Below are 6,000 nucleotides of genomic sequence, written 5' to 3' on the forward strand. Positions count from 1 at the left end.
CCACTTTACAATAGTGCATCTAAATCTTTTAAGGGGGGGGGGGGTGAGAAGGATTACTTTATCCTATCCTAGGTATTCCTTAAAGAGGTGGGGTTTCAGGTGTCTCCGGAAGGTGGTGAGAGACATTTACAATCCAAATGAATGCATAGCACTATGTATAGCACTTTGTGACATCGGCTGATGTAAAAAGGGCTTTATAAATACATTTGAGTGATTGCACATTGACAGGTTTTTAATAAAGAACTGTCTACATTACAAGTCTGACCAGTTTGGAGTTTTGTATGGAGAGTTGTGAAAATGTACCACATACTTGTGAAAAAAGTCAACACAGACATTCATTATGTATGCTATCTGCCTTGCTTTGCTGTCAGAGCATTATGTTTCAGTGTGTATTAAAAATACTACCAGTGCATCATAAGATGTGATAATCAGTGTAAAACAGGGGAGAAAGGACATCCCTATTCAAGGGAAAAGGACAAAACGTGATATGTGGAGTAATGTGTAAGCCTTGATTCTCTGTCGACCCTGTGAGTTGGTGCTCTCATCTGCCGTGTGTGTAATCTGCGTGGGTTCAAGAAGGCTGGGGAACATTTGCATGCTGGAGGTCAGTACCACACAAGGCTGTGTTCCACACAACAATGGGTCTGAGAGCATTTGACAGGTGGATATTAAAAATGATACCGGGCCAGGATTGATTCGATCCATGGTCAATGTCAATAGACCTGGACTTGCTAGACCCCAGGACTACAGGGCATGAACGATGATACACAATCTCCAGTGCAATCAATCATATTGAAGAGGTAGACATATGGAAAATCCTATCGTCTCTAACCTACTGAATTCAACCCTTCAATTGGAGTCATAATCTGTGCTGTGGCCCATATGCCCAGACAACCCAATAGACAGGAACCGAGAGGGTAGAGAGGGTCAGAAAGGGGAGAGAACCACAGAGGGGTCCACATTCTTCAGACTTTCCGATGGCTTGTGCAGTAATATCTTCACGGCTGTGGGTCTATGTCAGTTGATATACTATTTTATAGACTGTGCAAGAAAGGAAGGGACAGGATAACGGCTGAAGGAAACATGGAATCATTCCATCACTGAAGTGGCTGCACAGTAGAAAACTCCTCCATGGATTCTACATCTATAGATTGACTGCCAATCTTTCTGTTCCTTTTGGATAATATGACTCCTAAAGCATACAATGTTTTTCCATGTTAACAAACTGCTCTCACCAACAATAAAACCAATGCAAGACAAACAAGGCAATGATTGATTAAAATAATAATAAATTCTATAAGCATGACTAGGGAAATCCAGGGAGTAATTCCAGAACAGGGCTACAGAGCTGCTGAGCTGTTGTCCCTGCGATGGAGGGAGGGTGGTTTCTGGGCATTGCTCTGCTCCACATTGCTGAGTTTAATATGGAAAACTCTGACACACACACACGGAGGAAGCATTACAACACACCAGCTCTATCCTAAAACCCCTATAAGTCTGTGGCCTGAAGTTAACACAGGAATGAAAACCAAAGTCATTAATAGACCAAAAGCTATATTTATTTTTAACGTACTGTAAATGGTGGTAATGTTTGGTCTAAAAAAATTCCATCTCTGGAAGAGATCAGTGTTTTGGGGATAAATGTATGACTGCAGCACACTTGGAGCAGGTCTATTAATAGCTTATTAATACCCTGATGAAGACAGCTTGTCGGTCGAAACATTGGTAATAAAATGATTACATCTGAGCTCCTAGAGTGTGAAGCTGTCCTTTTCTTTTTCGAGTGTTCTACTCCACTAGCCATCGCCTCAGCTAAAAAGGTGTGTGTTTTTTCTCCTCCCTATTAATAGCGTGTGTCACCCTGCAGCCTGAAAGTCACACCAGAAGATTTTGGGAGGGAGACCTTGAGCTACTCCATCAATGAGATTTGATGCAGTGACAAGGTTGCTGATGAGCTTGGTCAAAGTAAAGTCGCAGTGCACCTTTCCCTCATAAATGCATTCTATAAGTCCTCTCTACACGCCTACACATGCATGTACAAACACATACAACCTCACACACAATCACAGATGCCACATCAATATTGACAGGAATGTCAATATGTCACATGATTGTGTAGGGTTTCCAAATCACTAGCTCTCCCTCACAGCATGTGCCACATGTAACTTTACACACATCCAGCGTCTTTGTGGGGAGAAGGAATATGAAAGTAAAAAGGGAAAATAGCAACTTACTTTTTTCCTTTGGAGAGGAAGAGAGAGGCTGCAGCACAGTGTTTTTTCCTCACTGTGAAATTGGCAATATAAAAACCCAAAACAAACAGAGAAGTATCCGCTCTCTATGCATCTGTTATCCAGAGTAGTCCCACACTGCTGATGCTCCCTGGGACAAGGATGGAACTCAACTCAGAGTTCTCAGGCTCTAAGCCAAGGAGCTGAGAGAGGTCCCCGCCTCTCAGCCAATCCCACAGCTCCTGCAGCCCCCCTCCCCCCTTGAAGTCCCCATGGTGGTAGACAGGGAAGGAACAGAGGATGACAGAAGAGGAGGATGTCACAGTGACGAAAGAGAGAGTAGGATAGGACAGGGAAGGGAAGGGAAGAGAGTGGGATAGAGGTGTAAACTGAGAGAATGAAAAGTATTTCTCTAGAATATAAGGGATAGAAAAATGAAGAGGAGGAGAATAGAGGGGATATTGCACTGTAGGACTCTCTTTCTCTAGCTCTCTTTATTTTGTAATCTGCTTTGCTGTGCTAGACACCCATTCACCAGCTAGACTGTGTAGTACCGGTAAGGCCATATCACATTACAGAGAGGGCTGCAGGATGGAGAGAAGCAAAGCCTGTTTGGGGCACTTGTATTTTTTTTGTTGCAAAATGTTCCCATTAATAACTATTTAGAAAGCTTGTCTCAAATATTACTTGTTACTTGTTTATAGCTACAGTGATAGTCAATTAATCAAATGTATTTATTTATAAAGCCCTTTTTACATCAGCAGACATCAAAGTGCTGTACAGAAACCCAGCCTAAAACCCCAAACAGAAACCAATGCAGATGTAGAAGCACGGCAGCTAGGAAAAACTCCCTAGAAAGTCAGGAACCTAGGAAGAAACCTAGAGAGGAACCAGGCTCTGGGGGTGGCCAATCCTCTTCTGGGGGTTTTTCATAGCCGACCATTCAGAGTTAGAGACAGGAGGTGTGGTAGAGAAAGAGTCCAAAACAGCAGGTCTGGGACAAGGTAGCACGTCCGGTGAACAGGTCAGGTTCCATAGGCAGATCAGTTGAAACCGGAGCAGCAGCACGACTAGGTGGACTAGGGACATCAGGCCAGGTAGTCCTGAGGTATGGTCCTAGGGCTTAGGTCCTCCAAGAGAAAGAGATAGGGAAAGAGAGAAAGAAGGAGAAAGAGAAAGAGAGAAAAAGAGAGAGAATTAGAGGGAGTATACTTAAGAGCATACTTCACACAGGACACCGGATAAGGAGAAATCCTCCAGATATAACAGACTGACCTTAGCCCCCAAATGATTGCAGCATAAATACTGGAGGCCGAGAGGAGTGGTTGGGAGACACTATGTCCCGTAAAAAAAATACCCCCGGACAGCGGCAAACAGGTGACAGTAACAAGTGTTCACTGTTTTCATACCAGGTTCAGTAAATCAGATGAACAACTGTCTTTATATTTCCCCTCATTTGGCTTTAGTATACAAGGATCCACACGTACACAATGTTTCATGGATCAGAAAACATATAGAAAGAGTGAACCGTTTACTTTAGTAACAACGAGTTGAATTCTGCTACATCCCTCTGACACACACAAACACACACAGCCATATTATCAGCAAGACAACTCTCCCATTCGAATAACTTCTGTATCTTCAGCTGCTGTCGTGAATTTAGACCATCCACATAGCACATATACATGAACTAAATTACAAGGCCATTCATGCTGATTTTTCTATTCTCATCATTATACAATAAGATGAAGGCAGGAGTGACATACTCAGCATGTTCTGCAGTGCCACAGAGACAGCCACAGAGTTGCTTCATTTGCATGATGCTGAGGCATTGCCTGTCATCTTCACTTTGGCTTTCTGTGTCCTAGCGTGTACACTAGGGCTGACCGCAATTAGTCGACTAGTTGATTGTTTGATCGTTAAGCTGTTGCTCATATATATATATATATATATACACACACACACACTGCTCAAAAAAATAAAGGGAACACTTAAACAACACAATGTAACTCCAAGTCAATCACACTTCTGTGAAATCAAACTGTCCACTTAGGAAGCAACACTGATTGACAATAAATTTCACATGATGTTGTGCAAGTGGAATAGACAACAGGTGGAAATTATAGGCAATTAGCAAGACAAGACTCGCCTTCCAGACTCATATTAAACATATCCAATCCAAAATTAAATCTAGAATCGCTCACGCCGCCAAACATACCCTAGTAAAACTGACTATCCTACTGATCCTCGCCTTTGGCGATGTCATTTACAAAATAGCCTCCAACACTCGACTCAGCAAATTGGATGCAGTCTATCACAGTGCCATCCATTTTTGTCACCATAGCCCCATATACCACCCACCACTGCGACCTGTATGCTCTAATCAGCTGGCCCTCTCTACATATTCGTCGCCAGACCCACTGGCTCCAGGTCATCTATAAGTCTTTGCTAGGTAAAGCTCCGCCTTATCTCAGCTCACTGGTCACGATAACAACACCCACCTGTAGCACACGCTCCAGCAGGTATATCTCACTGGTCATCCCCAAAGCCAACACCTCCTTTGGCCGCCTTTCCTTCCAATTCTCTGCTGCCAATGACTGGAACGAATTGCAAAAATCACTGGTTGGAGACTTATATCTCCCTCACTAACTTTAACATCAGCTACCCGAGCAGCTAACCAATCGCTGCAGCTGTATATAGCCAATCTGTAAATAGCCCATTAAATTTGCCTCTCATCCCCATATTGTTTTTATTTACTTTTCTGCTCTTTTGCACATCAGTATTTCTACTTGCACATCTGTCACTCCAGTGTTAATTTGCTGAATTTTAATTACTTGCTACTATGGCCTATTTATTGCCTTACCTCCTTACTCCATTTGCACACATTGTATATAGACTTTATTATTTTCCTATTGTGTTATTGACTGTACGCTTGTTTATTCCATGTGTAACTCTGTGTTGTTGTTTGTGTCGCACTGCTTTGCTTTATCTTGGCCAGGTCGCAGTTATAAATGAGAACTTGTTCTCAACGAGCCTACCTGGTTAAATAAATAAATAAAAGTATACTACTTAAGTCGTTTTTTTACTTTAAAAAATGTATGGCTACTTTTACTTTTACTTCACTACATTCCTAAAGACAATAATATATGTTTTATTCTATATATTTTCCCTGACACTCAAAAGTACTCGTTACATTTTGAATGTGTATCAAGACAGGAAAATGGTCAATTTCATGCACTTATCAAGAGAACATTGCTGGTCATCCCTACTGCCTCTGATCTGGAGGACTCACTAAACCCAAATGCTTTGTTTGTAAAGAAAGTCTGCATGTTGTACCCCTGGCTATCAGTAAATACAATTTTAAAAAGAAAATTGTTTAGTGTTTGTTTAGCTTAATATAAGCTATTTGAAATATTTTTTTTTACCTTTGATACTTAAGTATATTTATGCAATTACATTTACTTTTGATACTTAAGTATATTTAAAACCAAATACTTTCAGACTTTTACTTTTTCTTGAGTCATTTTCTAGTAATGTATCTTTACATTTACTTAAGTATGACAGTTGGGTACTTTTTCCACCACTGGAAGCATTGTAGGGAAGATGCACTTCCCTTTCAGGCCCCAGAGCCTATAGAGATTGGAGTAGACCTTTGAATCTGAATAAAGGAGTACGTTGAAAAAAACATTTTTTTTTGGGGGGGGGGGGTAATATCAGGACGTTTAACTTTTTAAAATGTATTTGTTTACCCTTTCTCTATTTTCCTGTC

At 41.4% G+C, this 6,000-nt stretch overlaps 1 protein-coding gene across 1 annotated transcript in view; it reads right to left on the minus strand.

Annotated features, from left to right (window-relative positions):
* The window catches only part of LOC118358124 (cAMP-specific 3',5'-cyclic phosphodiesterase 4D-like), a 53,650-nt gene extending 51,271 nt beyond the window's left edge, over nt 1-2,379 (minus strand). The window contains exon 1 of the mRNA XM_035735603.1: nt 2,235-2,379. The gene's annotated coding sequence lies outside the window, so the exon portion shown is untranslated. The remainder of the gene's footprint in view (nt 1-2,234) is intronic.
* Nucleotides 2,380-6,000: the final 3,621 nt, after the last annotated feature.

This window comes from Oncorhynchus keta, chromosome 25 (genome assembly GCF_023373465.1).
Source record: "Oncorhynchus keta strain PuntledgeMale-10-30-2019 chromosome 25, Oket_V2, whole genome shotgun sequence".
Lineage (NCBI taxonomy): Eukaryota > Metazoa > Chordata > Actinopteri > Salmoniformes > Salmonidae > Oncorhynchus > Oncorhynchus keta.